This window comes from Salvelinus alpinus, chromosome 4 (genome assembly GCF_045679555.1).
Source record: "Salvelinus alpinus chromosome 4, SLU_Salpinus.1, whole genome shotgun sequence".
NCBI lineage: Eukaryota > Metazoa > Chordata > Actinopteri > Salmoniformes > Salmonidae > Salvelinus > Salvelinus alpinus.
Window position 1 is genome coordinate 29,552,356 of NC_092089.1, and position 18,323 is coordinate 29,570,678.

Sequence of the window (18,323 nt, forward strand, 5' to 3'; positions counted from 1 at the left end):
AAAGCAGTGTGTGAGACCTTGCGTGATTGGGCGATACTGGGAATGAGTTTGTGTGAGTGAGACAAGGCAGTGTGATTGTTCTGCAATGAGAATGTGTTGATGTGTGTGCGCATGAGTAAGTGTGTTTTCCTAGCCAACACTGCCTGATTGGGCAGCTGTGGGAACGGCTGTGTTTTGGGTTTCTCAGCGTGTGTGTATGTGTGTGCCAGCTTCTCTTCCTGTACTCAAAAGATCCAGCCTCCCTACTGAGAACACACAGACACAACACCAAGAGAGTGGGAGTGGGGGGAAAAGAGGGGGGGGGGGGGGGGATGTGAGGAAAGAGGGAGGAATAGGGTCAAGGGAACAGCAGAGATTGACAGAGTGTAACAGAAGATGTAAGAGAGAATGGAAGGATCAAGGAAAGGGATAGAGAGACATAGCTATGCCACAGGGAGAGAGAGATAGCTATGCCACAGGGACAGAGACCTAGCTATGCCACAGGGAGAGAGACATAGCTATGCCACAGGGAGAGAGAGATAGCTATGCCACAGGGAGATAGCTATGCCACAGGGACAGAGACCTAGCTATGCCACAGGGAGAGAGACCTAGCTATGCCACAGGGAGAGAGACCTAGCTATGCCTCAGGGAGAGAGACATAGCTATGCCACATGGAGAGAGACCTACCTATGCCACAGGGAGAGTGACCTAGCTATGCCACAGGGGAAAGACATAGCTATGCCTCAGGGAGAGAGACATAGCTATGCCACAGGGAGAGAGAGATAGCTATGCCACAGGGACAGACACCTAGCTATGCCACAGGGAGAGAGACCTAGCTATGCCACAGGGGAAAGACATAGCTATGCCACAGGGAGAGAGACCTAGCTATGCCACAGGGAGAGAGACCTAGCTATAACACAGGGAGAGAGACCTAGCTATGCCACAGGGAGAGAGAGATATCTATGCCACAGGGTGAGAGACATTGCTATGCCACAGGGACAAAGATGTACCTATGCCACAGGGAGAGAGAGATAGCTATGCCACAGGGAGAGAGAGATATATATGCTACAGGGAGAGAGATAGCTATGCCACAGGGAGAGAGACCTAGCTATGCCACAGGGAGAGAGATAGCTATGCCACAGGGAGAGAGACCTAGCTATGCCACAGGGAGAGAGAGATAGCTATGCCACAGGGAGAGAGATAGCTATGCCACAGGGAGAGAGATAGCTATGCCACAGGGAGAGAGATAGCTATGCCACAGGGATAGAGACCTAGCTATGCCACAGGGAGAGAGAGATAGCTATGCCACAGGGAGAGAGACCTAGCTATGTCACAGGGAGAGAGACATAGCTATGCCACAGGGAGACAGACATAGCTTTGCCACAGGGAGAGAGACCTAGCTATGCCACAGGGAGAGAGATAGCTATGCCACAGGGAAAGAGACCTAGCTATGCCACAGGGAGAGAGAGATAGCTATGCCACAGGGAGAGAGAGATAGCTATGCCACAGGGAGAGAGATAGCTATGCCACAGGGAGAGAGACCTAGCTATGTCACAGGGAGAGAGACATAGCTATGCCACAGGGAGACAGACATAGCTTTGCCACAGGGAGAGAGATCTAGCTATGCCACAGGGAGAGAGATAGCTATGCCACAGGGAGAGAGACCTAGCTATGCCACAGGGAGAGAGAGATAGCTATGCCACAGGGAGAGAGAGATAGCTATGCCACAGGGAGAGAGAGATAGCTATGCCACAGGGAGAGAGATAGCTATGCCACAGGGAGAGAGACCTAGCTATGCCACAGGGAGAGAGAGACAGCTATGCCACAGGGAGAGAGACATAGCTATGCCACAGGGAGAGAGAGATAGCTATGCCACAGGGAGAGAGAGATAGCTATGCCACAGGGAGACAGACATAGCTTTGCCACAGGGAGTGAGAGGCAGCCTACAGGTGTGACTACTAGATGGTCTGGTTTTGATTCAACGGGAAATAGAAGAGGACATCTCAGTATAAACACTAGGGCTCTACTCTGGGAGGGAGGGAGGAAGAGATGAGGGATCTGAAGGCTTCTTGTGCGGAACAGTTTGTTCATATATTATGTCTTTCTTCCTTTTGGTCTTCGCTAAGGTTTTTTTGGGCTGTTTGCGCACACATTTTTTTCTCTCGGCAAACTGAAGATCTGGAGCCGAAGTCTGCACCCCTTCCTCATCATTGGTCAACAGTAGGGATTCTTCAACGATGTGTTGTCATTCAACGATAGACGACTCGTTTTTATGCACATTTCTTCACTTGAGAAATACTGCACCAAACATCTTAGTTAGATGTCAAAATGCTCAACTAAAGTGAAAAACTCACCAGAAGTGGGCGGGCAGAAAGGACGGGCAGAGCAGTGACTTTATTCTAGCAAGATAGTCCATGTCTCCGATCATCTTTGCTGATAGCAATGTTGTGTTTCCATAAGTGGATGAATTGGTCTAATGTAGCATGTATGGTAAAGCCTCAACCCTTAGCTATCTCTTCCAATTCAAATGAGCTAAAAAAAAGTGAATAATGACAAAATATGTGTTGTTTTGTGTGACTACAGCACCAGTGATAGAAGGCAGAAATAGAGACACGTTCTTATTGAGCGAGGCACTGGCTTCCGTTGGGTCATTATAATTCAAAACAATACATTCTAAAATAAATCACACACACGCCTCGCACGATCGCCTTTGGTGAGTTTAGGCCATTAGATCTCTGCAAAAACGTCTAAATTAATGACAGATTTCTTGAGTTATCTTCATTTAATTCTGACAATTTTGAGGGAGTGTATATTATTGTGGGTGTAGTGAAATGCTTGTGTTCCTAGCTCCAACAGTGAAGTAGTGTCTAACAATTCACTACAATACACACATCTGAAAGTAAAAGAATGGAATTAATAAATGTATAAATATTAGAATGAGTGGCACTGACTAAAATACAGTAGAATAGAATACAGTATATACATATGAGATGGGTAAAGCATTACTTTTAAGGGAGTATGACTAAAATACAGTAGAATAGAATACAGTATATACATATGAGATGGGTAAAGCATTACTTTTAAGGGAGTATGACTATAATACAGTAGAATAGAATACAGTATATACATATGAGATGAGCATTACTTTTAAGGGAGTATGACTAAAATACAGTAGAATAGAATACAGTATATACATATGAGATGAGTAAAGCATTACTTTTAGGGGAGTCTGACTAAAATACAGTAGAATAGAATACAGTATATACATATGAGATGAGTAAAGCATTACTTTTAAGGGAGTCTGACTAAAATACAGTAGAATAGAATACAGTATATACATATGAGATGAGTAAAGCATTACTTTTAGGTGAGTATGACTAAAATACAGTAGAATAGAATACAGTATATACATATGAGATGAGTAAAGCATTACTTTTAAGGGAGTCTGACTACAATACAGTAGAATATAATACAGTATATACATATGAGATGATTAAAGCATTACTTTTAAGGGAGTATGACTAAAATACAGTAGAATAGAATACAGTATATACATATGAGATGGGTAAAGCATTACTTTTAGGGGAGTATGACTAAAATACGGTAGAATAGAATACAGTATATACATATGAGATGAGTAAAGCATTACTTTTAGGGGAGTATGACTAAAATACAGTAGAATAGAATACAGTATATACATATGAGATGAGTAAAGCATTACTTTTAAGGGAGTATGACTAAAATACAGTAGAATAGAATACAGTATATACATATGAGATGAGTAAAGCATTACTTTTAAGGGAGTATGACTAAAATACGGTAGAATAGAATACAGTATATACATATGAGATGAGGAAAGCATTACTTTTAAGGGAGTATGACTAAAATACAGTAGAATAGAATACAGTATATACATATGAGATGAGTAAAGCATTACTTTTAAGGGAGTATGACTAAAATACAGTAGAATAGAATACAGTATATACATATGAGATGAGTAAAGCATTACTTTTAAGGGAGTATGACTAAAATACAGTAGAATAGAATACAGTATATACATATGAGATGAGTAAAGCATTACTTTTAGGTGAGTATGCGAGTGCACTTGTTTGGCTTGGTGCCTTTAGGGGGGAGGGTGTAAGGAAAGGGTGTAAGGAGCGCAGGGCGGTTCTCTCTGATAAATACAGAGAGATGAAGGGAATAGTTGAGGAGAGAAGGAGGGGCTGATTGGAGGGGTGTAGTCCCAATGTAAGGAGAGAGATGGGGACAATAGAAGGATCTACTGTATGGAGACACACAGACTAGACAAAGCTACAACAATGGGTTAATACACACCCATGTGATCATTGTGATTGTGTACGTGTCTTGGGGAGAGAGAGTTAGGGTATGGTTGTCTGGGGCGTACGGGCAAGAGGGGGACAAGATGTTGTGTGTGTTTAATCAGTGGAACAATGGCAGTCTGCTCACAAACAGGATCCCTCTGTTTCCTGAGTCTCTCTCTACTCTCCCTCTCTCTCTCTCTCTCTCTCTCTCTCACACAGACATGTACGCATGCACTCACAAACAACCACCCGAGCCACTGCCTGTTCACCCCACTACCATCCTGAAGGTGAAGTCAGTACAGGTGCATCAAAGCAGGGACCGAGAGACTGAAAAACAGCTTCTAGCTCGAGGCCATCAGACTGTTAAACAGCCATCACTAACTCAGAGAGGCTGCTGTCTACAATGAGACCCAATCACTGGCTACTTTAATAAATGGATCACTAGTCACTTTAATAATAATGTTTACATATCTTGTATTACTCATATCATATGTATATACTCTATTTTATACCATCTACTGCATCTTGCCTATGCCACTCTGTCGTTGCTTATCCATATATTTATATGTATATATTCTTATTCCTTTACTTAGATTTGTGTGAATAAGGTAATTGTTAGATTACTTGTTAGATATTGCTGCACTGTCGGAACTAGAAGCACAAGTATTTCGCAACACTTGCATTAACATCTGCTAACCATGTGTATGTGACCAATAACATCTGCTAACCATGTGTATGTGACCAATAACATCTGCTAACCATGTGTATGTGACCAATAACATTTGATTTGATTTGATGAAGCCTTCACTTCACTGGTAATGTGAAATTGAGATTGATTAATCTGAAGGATCAAATTATTCTCAGCAGAAACAGATTTAACAAGAACAGCAGGGGCTGAAGAGTGAAACATGGTGCAGACTCAGCATAAGCATAAGCAGACACACACACACACACACACACACACACACACACACACACACACACACACACACACACACACACACACACACACACACACACACACACACACACACACACACACACACACACACACACACACACACACACACACACACACACACACACACACACACACATACATTGACACAGTCAGCATGTGCACTCTCTACAATCAGTAAAAACACACCTGTCCCAGCTGTTGTTTTGAAGAGAGAAAGAGGGCGAAAGAAGGAGGGAGGAATGTGCTTCTCTCTCATTTTTTCCTGTCACCCCCTCCTCTCTGTTTCTCTCTCCTCACCCCCTCCTCTCTGTCTCTCTCTCCTCAACCCCCCTCTCTGTCTCTCTCTCCTCACCCCTCACCCCCTCCTCTCTGTTTCTCTCTCCTCACCCCCTCCTCTCTGTTTCTCTCTCCTCACCCCCCTCCTCTCTGTCTCTCTCTCCTCACCCCTCACCCCCTCCTCTCTGTTTCTCTCTCCTCACCCCCTCCTCTCTGTTTCTCTCTCCTCACCCCCCTCCTCTCTGTTTCTCTCTCCTCACCCCGTCCTCTCTGTTTCTCTCTCCTCACCCCCCTCCTCTCTGTTTCTCTCTCCTCACCCCCTCCTCTCTGTTTCTCTCTCCTCACCCCCTCCTCTCTGTTTCTCTCTCCTCACCCCCTCCTCTCTGTTTCTCTCTCCTCACCCCGTCCTCTCTGTTTCTCTCTCCTCACCCCCCTCCTCTCTGTTTCTCTCTCCTCACCCCCCTCCTCTCTGTTTCTCTCTCCTCACCCCCCTCCTCTCTGTTTCTCTCTCCTCACCCCCCTCCTCTCTGTTTCTCTCTCCTCACCCCCCTCCTCTCTCTCTCTCTCCTCACTCCCTCCTCTCTGTTTCTCTCTCCTCACCCCCTCCTCTCTGTTTCTCTCTCCTCACCCCCCTCCTCTCTGTTTCTCTCTCCTCACCCCCCTCCTCTCTGTTTCTCTCTCCTCACCCCCCTCCTCTCTGTTTCTCTCTCCTCACCCCCCTCCTCTCTCTCTCTCTCCTCACTCCCTCCTCTCTGTTTCTCTCTCCTCACCCCCTCCTCTCTGTTTCTCTCTCCTCACCCCCCTCCTCTCTGTTTCTCTCTCCTCACTCCCTCCTCTCTGTTTCTCTCTCCTCACCCCCTCCTCTCTGTTTCTCTCTCCTCACCCCCCTCCTCTCTCTCTCTCCTCAGTTTCCTTTTTTATGTTTTTACTTCTCAGATGTTAGTTGTGTCTCCCTCTTCCTTGTTGTTACCCCTGACTTTCCCTTATCTTGATCATCTCTGTGTGCGTGCATGTCTGTCTGTGTGTGTGTGCATATGTGTGTGCGTGTGTGCATGCGTGCCTGCCTGTCTGCATGCCTGCATGTGTTCCTGCAGGTAAAAGAGAGAGATAACAGAGGGGTGCTGTGATTGACTTATACAACACACACACACACACACACACACACACACACACACACAGAGATAAGAGCAGTGGTGGAAAAATATCCCAATTTCCATACTTGAGTAAAAGTAAAGATACTTTGAAAGAAAATTACTCAAGTAAAAGTGAAAGTCACTCAGTAAAAAGTGAAAGTCACCCAGTAAAATACATAAACATACAAGTCTAGAAGTATTTGGTTTTAAATGTACTGAAGTATCAAAAGTAAAAGTATAAATCGATGTTATTCTTTTTTTTTCATTTAGTGACAGCTAGGGGCACAGTTCAGTACTCAGACATAATTTACAAGCATTTGTGTTTAGTGAGTCTGCCAGATGAGAGGCAGTAGGGATGACCAGGGATGTTCTCTTGATGAGTGTGTGAAATAGACAATTTTCCTGTCCTGAAAAGCATTCAAAATGTAACGAGTGCCTTTGGGTGAATAGTAAACGTTTTGTTTTTATAACCCATTTGTTTGTGAGAAATATAAATGGGATCAAATGTGGTTTATATTGAACCTTTGGGCGAACTAGACTACCTAGACTTTTTCAATTCAAAATGATTAACTGGAATGAGTCAATAACACAGTATCTGACGTAGACTGTGAGAACTTGTTTAATTAGGCCTACAGTTGCATAGGGCAGGACTACACAATGCAAACCTGCATAAAGCAAGCTAAACCCAGTGTGTTTTATTGTCTGCTTTCTCTGTGTCTGTGTGTAGGAACCCCCCCTAGTCCTTCTTTAAAATATAATTCATATGAACAACTACACTGTTGGTGCAGTTTGACAGGGGTTTCATCCTCTACAAGGCCAGGAGTTTTTCCAGGAGTTTTTTAACACCATGTGACTATTAGAAAAACTCTGGTCCCATCATAGCCCATATTAAACAAATGAATCATGTCATACCATATAAGGTCTGGAGTTTCACCTGGTTAGGTTACCAGATCAGGAAAAACTACGGGCCCCAGAATGCATTTTTCACCACACTACTCTGGGACCTGAGGTGCCACCTCTGGATAGGAGATTGACAAGTCACACAGACTGAGAAACAGATAGTTAAAGCTGCACTATGTATATTTTTGGGCGACCCGACCAAATTCACATGCGTTATAGATCTGTCATTCTCATTGAAAGCAAGTCTAAGAAGCTGTAGATCTGTTCTATCTGCTCTATTTCTATGCTTCCCGTTCTTAAGTGTAGTATTTGCATCTTTAACTTTCAGTTTTGTACAGCAGCTTCAAACAGATGAAAATACAATATGTTTGGTTATTTATCTATATTTCACAGCGGTTTAGATGATACAATGATTCTCTACACTCCGAGTGCTTGTTTTGTCAATAACTGAAATGAGGTGAACTATCAGTATTTTAGCAACCAGGAAATGGTGGAGCGAGTTCTGCGTATTGTACCTTTAGTTAAATCATGTTGTTGTCGTAGATCACATTCAACCAATTATGATCCACTTGGTCTGTCTTCAACAGTACTGATGATTGTGTCTGTGGACATTTGGCAAATTTTGATTGATTACTCATTCTGGGTGGGAATCTGACTGATACCTAGTTTTTGATAGAGATTTTTGTGAGATTTCAGATTCTGTTAATGTATTTATAGGCTAATGTCTTCTCTTACAGTTTTTTACAGTCACTTTGGCACTAATTTCGGGACCTTGATGTCATTTTTCAAAACTCTAGACACAAAACTCACAACCAATGATCAAAATGCACATTTTTTAAAACTCTATTACCATTTCAAAAAGCAATTCACACATTACATCTGAGATGACTGTCTATTAATTTCATTACAATGATCTAACTATCAATTGATACAACTGCTCAAAATGATAAGTAACTGTTGCATTACTCTTAATGCATAGTTTGTATGGAAACTGACAAACAATATTCCATGTTTAGCTCATGAAAGTTTCATGATAATGAGATCCATTGACACCAATTACCGTGGAACATGAACCAATTGGACTACATTATCTATGGATGTAATATTTCAACAGCATTCTTTATCAGACACTGTTTCTATGGTCCCATGTACCACTTTTCCAGACCATGTTTTCAGATTTGACATTACTGTACACTCACCGGCCACTTTATTAGGTACACCTATCTAGTACTGGGTAGGACACCCTTTTGCCTCCACAACAGCCTGCATTATTCACAGTGTTTTACATTAAGAGATGCCCTTCTGCACACCACTGTTTTAAACAGCTGTAATTTGAGCATTTTTGGCCTTTCTGTCTTGAATGAGTCTGGACATTCTCCTCTGACCTCTCTCATTAACAAGGTGTTTTGCCCACAGAACTGCCGCTCACTGAATTTGTTTATCGCACCATTCTCTGTAAACTCTATAGACTGTAGTGCGTAAAAATCCCAGGAAGGCAGCTGTTTCTGAGGTGCTGGAATCACCATGTGTGGCATCAGCAATCATACCACGGTCAAAGTTGCTTAGATTACTCATCTTGCCTGTTCTAATGTTTGGTCGAACAAAATCTAAAGCTCTCTACTCTATATACTCTATATATTGAGTTGCAGGCAGCCACATGATTCGCTGTTCGAATGTAACCTTCCTTGATGAGCTAAATCAGGTCTGTAGAGCTGATGGCATGACCTATGTCATTGTGTGGGATAACGTCAGGTTCCACCATGCTCAAATGGTGCAAGCATGGTTTCAGGCCCATCCACAATTTACCACCCTGTACTTACCCCCATACTCTCCTTTCCTTAACCCGATTGAGGAATTTTTCTCCACATGGAGGTGGAAGGTATATGATAGGCGCCCTCACGAACAAGCCACCCTTCTCCAGGCCATGGATGACGCGTGCAATGACATCACGGCAGACCAGTGTCAGGCCTAGATTCGCCCGAAGATTCTTCCCAAGATGTTTGACTAATGAAAACATCCATTGTGATGTGGATGAGAACCTGTGGCCAAATCCACAAGACAGGGTTGAGGGAAATATAGAAGTACAGTAATCAATCCTTTGTTTAGCCTTTTACAGTAAGCCAGGTGAGGAACACTGCAGTTGACGTTTTACTGTAGTTTTTTACTTTTTTTGTAGCTAATTATTTTTGCTTTAATTCAAAGAAACCTATGTTGTGATTTTATTGAATTTCATCAATAAATGTCATATTTTGTTCAATGATTCCACTGTCTCTGTAGTATTCTCTCTACTAGTCCTTTTACAGTGATGTATTTACATGTAGTAGCATAATGAAACATTTATCACATATTTTGTACTACAATATTTAATGATTGTACGAACAACTACACAGTGAAACTATCGGTATCTTGTGTGTGGGTGATCTAAATGAATGTTCCTATGGTATTTCATGATAAATGAGTTATTTGAACCAATGATTCTGCAAGTGCAAGGTTTCTTTAAAGATATGAATGCACAATGCAATGTTTTGAACATTGGACAGCCTGTGTTACAAGTGATGACCGTTTTGAGTTTTGTGTCCAGAGTTTTGAAAAATGACCACAAGGTTCTGAAATTAGTGTCAAAGGGATTGTTAAAAACTGTAATTAGACAGCTAATAGTCTTGTCTTGTCCTCCCTCTGTTGTCTGTTGGTAGTGATGGACCAGGCTAGCTGTGCTCCCCTCTTTGCACATCAGATATTTAATAGGTCATTTAAAGCTGGGATGGACACCTGCCAGCCTATGACCTCAGGGAGAGGGGTAGGGGTCAGACCGTTGCTCCTGTAACAGTGGAGGTCAGACTTCACAGAGTCTAAAGAGGCAGACATGTTGTTTTTCTGCTGTCAGTGTCCAACTGTCTCGTCACACACACGCACACGCACACACTAAACACTACACACTACACACACGCACGCACGCACGCACGCACACGCTACACGCTACACACTACACACTACACACACACACACACACACACACACACACACACACACACACACACACACACACACACACACACACACACACACACACACACTCTGACCTTCACTTTTCTGACATTCCTGTTCCTCCTCTTGTCCATGTAAGTACATGTGCAGTTGCTGCAGGAGGGATTTATGGTCAACAATGCACAGACAGCAGCAGCCAGTGTGTTTCTTATCCCAGTTCAACCAGGGTTCTGTCACTTGAATGCCCCTCTCTTTCTGTTGACTTTCATCAGCATTCTTCACTCAGGTCAGACAGGTTACACAGCTGAAGGCCTCTCTGTCTCTCTCTCTCTCTCTATGTCTGTCTCTCTCTCTGTCTCTCTCTTTGTCTCTCTCTCTGTCTCTCTGTCTGTCTCTATCTCTCTCTGTCTCTATCTCTCTGTCTGTCTCTATCTTTCTCTCTCTGTCTCTCTGTCTGTCTGTCTCTCTGTCTGTCTCTATCTATCTCTCTCTCTCTCTCTGTCTGTCTGTCTGTCTGTCTGTCTGTCTGTCTGTCTGTCTGTCTGTCTGTCTGTCTGTCTGTCTGTCTGTCTGTCTGTCTGTCTGTCTGTCTGTCTGTCTGTCTGTCTGTCTGTCTGTCTGTCTGTCTCTCTCTCTCTCTCTCTCTCTCTCTCTCTCTCTCTCTCTCTCTCTCTCTCTCTCTCTCTCTCTCTCTCTCTCTCTCTCTCTCTCTCTCTCTCTCTCTCTCTCTCTCTCTCTCTCTCTCTCTCTCTCTCTCTCTCTCTCTCTCTCTCTCTCTCTCTCTCTCTCTATGTCTCTATGTCTTTCTCTCTCTGTCTCCATGTCTCTATGTCTTTCTCTCTCTCTCTCTCTCTCTCTCTCTCTCTCTCTCTCTCTCTATGTCTTTCTCTCTCTCTCAATTCAATTCAATTCAATTCAAGGGGCTTTATTGGCATGGGAAACATGTGTTAACATTGCCAAAGCAAGTGAGGTAGATATTATACAAAAGTGAAATAAACAATACAAATTAACAGTAAACATTACACATACAGAAGTTTCAAAACAATAAAGACATTACAAATGTTATATTATATATACACACTCTCTCTCTCTCTCTCTCTCTCTCTCTCTCTCTCTCTCTCTCTCTCTCTCTCTCTCTCTCTCTCTCTCTCTCTCTCTCTCTCTCTCTCTCTCTCTCTCTCTCTCTCTCTCTCTCTCTCTCTCTCTCTCTCTCTCTCTCTCTCTCTCTCTCTCTCTCTCTCTCTCTCTCTTACTGATATTGTACCTACACAGTATGCCTTCAGGGCTTTACGTCCCAGGTCTGACTGTCCTGTTTCACCTCTACTCCTCTCCTGTCCTCTCCTCTCCTCTAATGGTGTACAGGAATTCTGTGTGACAGACAGACACCTCCGTCTCTAGTGGCCAACAGAGAGAGGAGAGACATTGTGAAATGTAGTTAGTAAACTGACAGAGACCAGGAAACAGTGGAAACCTTGTAAACCACGGTGACTTGAATTAAACCACCACTTTATTGGCAGAACAAATCAGTGTGGATGTTCTTTCTGCTGATTCATATTTTATTACCCATCACCCCCCTGAAAGATAATGGATGTGTGATGATTATGATGATCATTAAACTGCAACATTTTGTTCAACAATAGATAGTAGATAGATTTCCTTCTAGAGCCAGTTCTACTATAGACTCCAGTAGCCTCTTCCCTCTCCGAGGCCTGGTCTGGTAAAGGAGTTATATACCGAATCCCACTGAATTCTCTTATCTGCTCAGACAAACAGGTGGTGGATTTAACAGCCAGGTCACCCGTGATACAAGTCAGTATTCAACGTCCATCCATGTCTGAGGACATTGGGAGATGACGTGGAAACTGGACACCAGGGGCAACAGTGAGCGCTGTTACCTTCAAATAGGTTTCAGTTTGCTAGACGTTGTGTAGCATCTGCCTCTATTTGAAAAGGTTGCAAGTTTGAATCCAGCGATAGAAAGTTATTTACAATTGTTGTTGTTTTAAGCCTATACCAAACCTTAAACCTTACCTTAACCATTCAGAGTTAATACCTTAACCATTCATTAATGCCTAACCTTAACCCTTACGTTAACCCTTACCTTAACCATTCAGAGTTAATACCTTAACCATTCATTAATGCCTAACCTTAACCCTTACGTTAACCCTTACCTTAACCATTCAGAGTTAATACCTTAACCATTCATTAATGCCTAACCTTAACCCTTACGTTAACCATTCAGAGTTAATACCGTAACCATTCATTAATGCCTAACCTTAACCCTTACGTTAACCATTCAGAGTTAATACCTTAACCATTCATTAATGCCTAACCTTAAACACTCTGAGTTAATACCTTAACTTAACCCTAACCTTAAACACTCTGAGTTAATGCCTTAACTTAACCCTAACCTTAAACACTCTGAGTTAATGCCTTAACTTAACCCTAACCTTAAACACTCTGAGTTAATACCTTAACTTAACCCTAACCTTAAACACTCTGAGTTAATGCCTTAACTTAACCCTAACCTTAAACACTCTGAGTTAATGCCTTAACTTAACCCTAACCTTAAACACTCTGAGTTAATACCTTAACTTAACCCTAACCTTAAACATTCTGAGTTAATACCTTAACTTAACCCTAACCTTAAACACTCTGAGTTAATACCTTAACTTAACCCTAACCTTAAACACTCTGAGTTAATGCCTTAACTTAACCCTAACCTTAAACACTCTGAGTTAATACCTTAACTTAACCCTAACCTTAAACATTCTGAGTTAATACCTTAACTTAACCCTAACCTTAAACACTCTGAGTTAATACCTTAACTTAACCCTAACCTTAAACACTCTGAGTTAATACCTTAACTTAACCCTAACCTTAAACACTCTGAGTTAATGCCTTAACTTAACCCTAACCTTAAACACTCTGAGTTAATGCCTTAACTTAACCCTAACCTTAAACACTCTGAGTTAATACCTTAACTTAACCCTAACCTTAAACACTCTGAGTTAATACCTTAACTTAACCCTAACCTTAAACACTCTGAGTTAATACCTTAACTTAACCCTAACCTTAAACACTCTGAGTTAATACCTTAACTTAACCCTAACCTTAAACACTCTGAGTTAATACCTTAACTTAACCCTAACCTTAAACACTCTGAGTTAATGCCTTAACTTAACCCTAACCTTAAACACTCTGAGTTAATGCCTTAACTTAACCCTAACCTTAAACACTCTGAGTTAATACCTTAACTTAACCCTAACCTTAAACATTCTGAGTTAATACCTTAACCCAACCCTAACCTTAAACACTCTGAGTTAATACCTTAACTTAACCCTAACCTTAAACACTCTGAGTTAATACCTTAACTTAACCCTAACCTTAAACACTCTGAGTTAATACCTTAACTTAACCCTAACCTTAAACACTCTGAGTTAATACCTTAACTTAACCCTAACCTTAAACACTCTGAGTTAATGCCTTAACTTAACCCTAACCTTAAACACTCTGAGTTAATGCCTTAACTTAACCCTAACCTTAAACACTCTGAGTTAATACCTTAACTTAACCCTAACCTTAAACACTCTGAGTTAATACCTTAACTTAACCCTAACCTTAAACACTCTGAGTTAATACCTTAACTTAACCCTAACCTTAAACACTCTGAGTTAATACCTTAACTTAACCCTAACCTTAAACACTCTGAGTTAATACCTTAACTTAACCCTAACCTTAAACACTCTGAGTTAATACCTTAACTTAACCCTAACCTTAAACACTCTGAGTTAATACCTTAACTTAACCCTAACCTTAAACACTCTGAGTTAATACCTTAACTTAACCCTAACCTTAAACACTCTGAGTTAATACCTTAACTTAACCCTAACCTTAAACACTCTGAGTTAATACCTTAACTTAACCCTAACCTTAAACACTCTGAGTTAATACCTTAACTTAACCCTAACCTTAAACACTCTGAGTTAATACCTTAACTTAACCCTAACCTTAAACACTCTGAGTTAATACCTTAACTTAACCCTAACCTTAAACACTCTGAGTTAATACCTTAACTTAACCCTAACCTTAAACACTCTGAGTTAATACCTTAACTTAACCCTAACCTTAAACACTCTGAGTTAATACCTTAACTTAACCCTAACCTTAAACACTCTGAGTTAATACCTTAACTTAACCCTAACCTTAAACACTCTGAGTTAATACCTTAACTTAACCCTAACCTTAAACACTCTGAGTTAATGCCTTAACTTAACCCTAACCTTAAACACTCTGAGTTAATGCCTTAACTTAACCCTAACCTTAAAAACTCTGAGTTAATGTCTAAACTTAACCTTAAACACATCGAAATTTGACATTTGGAAGAACTTCAACATTTGACCTTTGAGAAACATGGATGAACAACATATTCTGAGCTGCTGTGAGAGCTGACAGACACAGAGGATCTAAAGCAGTTGTTACTGCAGTGGGATAAATCAGGGTCACACAGAGGGTTTCTATGTAGTCTTAAACACATCTACTGTGAAACAAAAGTATATACCTCACACACATGGTTATGGGCTTAAAAAGAAGACCCTGTACCATGTCAGGTATAGAGTTCAAATGTATATAATTTTGAGTTTGCATCCCAATATTACACTTTATATACATCACAGAAGACTGAAATATAACAAAACTGTTTGACATAGAAACACCAGATTTTGTTAATTAATTATGAAATGATGAAAAATATGAATAACATTCCACCCATGAGGCCACTAGGTCATTTAACTGCAGGAAAGGGCTACGTCTTTGTGGAGAACAAATAATGTTTTTCTAGTCAGAGTAAGACACACACACACCCTGAGGAAGTGCTCCTGTCTGAAAATCTAGATCACCTCTCTCTCTGTGTCTGTGTGTGTGTGTGTGTGTGTGTGTGTGTGTGTGTGTGTGTGTGTGTGTGTGTGTGTGTGTGTGTGTGTGTGTGTGTGTGTGTGTGTGTGTGTGTGTGTGTGTGTGTGTGTGTGTGTGTGTGTGTGTGTGTGTGTGTGTGTGTGTGTGTGTTAGACATACAGATGTGCTGACGACAGAAAACAGGAGGCACAGCTGTTGAGGGAACTGTGGTGTTTTGCTTGGAATAGCATACTGATGCTATTGCACAGGGAGCTGGTGGCACCTTAATTGGGGAGGATGGGCTCATAGTTATGGCTGGAACGGAATCAGTGGTATGGTATCAAATACATCAAACACGTGGTTTCCTTGTTATGAGCCATCCTCCCCTCGCCAGCCTCCTAATATTCTGCACTGTAGGCACTTCAAGTAAGCCACTACTCATCTGTAAGTAATCCTACATGGATACAAGAGGCATATCTCATACTTCGTTGTTATATAATTAGTTATTCACTTGAAGTAAAGTGGGATGTGAGTTTAAATGACTACAAGCAGTAGACAGATTTATTCATCAGGAATGTGTGTATGTTTCAGGTTTTGTGATCTATGTTACATTTTCTATGTGTCAGATATTGTTAGGCCCATCATAAGCCCAGGATTAATATATATTTCCAGTGTTGTCTAGTGGCCGTCTTTGGTGATGAATTTGACCAGATCTGCAAACTCCATCATATCGAGCTTGTGATCTCCATTTCCATCATAAGCCACAATGAACTCCTCCAGCAGCTGTTCATTCAGCGCCTACAGAGAGAGAGAGAGAGAGAGAGAGAGAGAGAGAGAGAGAGAGACAGAGAGAGAGAGAGACAGAGAGAGACAGAGAGAGAGAGAGACAGAGAGAGACAGAGAGAGAGAGACAGAGAGAGAGACAGAGAGAGAGAGAGAGAGAGAGACAGAGAGAGAGAGAGAGACAGAGAGAGAGACAGAGAGAGAGAGAGAGAGAGAGAGAGAGAGAGAGAGAGAGAGAGAGAGAGAGAGAGAGAGAGAGAGAGAGAGAGAGAGAGAGAGAGAGAGAGAGAGAGAGAGAGAGAGAGATACAGAGAGACAGAGAGAGAGAGCGAGAGAGAGAGACTCAGTTTAGTATTCTGCCCTTTCAGCTCAGTACACACACACACACACACACACACACACACACACACACACACACACACACACACACACACACACACACACACACACACACACACACACACACACACACACACACACACACACACACACACACACACACACACACACAACACAAGCACAAGCGCACACACACACACCTGGACCTGGCTGAACTCATTGGAGAGGAGGCTGCGGAGCTGCTCGGTGGTGAGGGATTCTCCGTCTGAGCTGTAGCTGAGGAACAGAGCTCTCGTCATGGGCCTGCTGGAGCCCTGCGGAGTGGCTGGAGGGAGAGGGAGATAGAAGAGGGAAGGGGGTGAGACACTTATTGCTCTTAGGAATGTCCATCCTCCCATCCAGCAAAGACAAATACACGAGGAGAGAAAATTGTGTCAAATAAGGATACTATTTTGATTGCTCACTTTTGTCAGTTTGGGCCATGGAGACAAGACAAGAAAGAGCCAGCACTGTCCCCAAGTGGCGGAGAAACGTCATTGCAGTAACCTGCAGAAGGCAATAAAAGATATTCAAAATGGGTCTGAAGTTGGGCATGGTTGTCTATGAAACTTCATTGTTAGAAATGTGTGCAAAGATGGACATGAAAGCCCAAGATAGTTGATGAAAAGATAGACTGAGATCACACCACCCAATAACACTCAATCAGACTCACAGGTACCAACATACAACATACATGAGGACAATACAGTGCCACTGACACGGCCCGCTACCAAAACCTGCGGGCTCTCCTTCACTGCAGCCGAGGTGAGTAAAACATTTAAACGTGTTAACCCTCGCAAGGCTGCAGGCCCAGACGGCATTCCCAGCCGCGTCCTCAGAGCATGCGCAGACCAGCTGGCTGGTGTGTTTACGGACATATTCAATCAATCCTTATCCCAGTCTGCTGTTCCCACATGCTTCAAGAGGGCCACCATTGTTCCTGTTCCCAAGAAAGCTAAGGTAACTGAGCTAAACGACTACCGCCCCGTAGCACTCACTTCCGTCATCATGAAGTGCTTTGAGAGACTAGTCAAGGACCATATCACCTCCACCCTACCGGACACCCTAGACCCACTCCAATTTGCTTACCGACCTAATAGGTCCACAGACGACGCAATCGCAACCACACTGCACACTGCCCTAACCCATCTGGACAAGAGGAATACCTATGTGAGAATGCTGTTCATCGATTACAGCTCAGCATTTAACACCATAGTACCCTCCAAACTCGTCATCAAGCTCGAGACCCTGGGTCTCGACCCCGCCCTGTGCAACTGGGTCCTGGACTTCCTGACGGGCCGCCCCCAGGTGGTGAGGGTAGGTAACAACATCTCCACCCCGCTGATCCTCAACACTGGGGCCCCACAAGGGTGCGTTCTGAGCCCTCTCCTGTACTCCCTGTTCACCCACGACTGCGTGGCCATGCACGCCTCCAAATCAATCATCAAGTTTGCGGATGACAGTACAGTGGTAGGCTTGATTACCAACAACGACGAGACGGCCTACAGGGAGGAGGTGAGGGCCCTCGGAGTGTGGTGTCAGGAAAATAACCTCACACTCAACGTCAACAAAACAAAGGAGATGATTGTGGACTTCAGGAAACAGCAGAGGGAGCACCCCCCTATCCACATCGACGGGTCAGTAGTGGAGAAGGTGGAAAGTTTTAAGTTCCTCGGTGTACACATCACGGACAAACTGAATTGGTCCACCCAC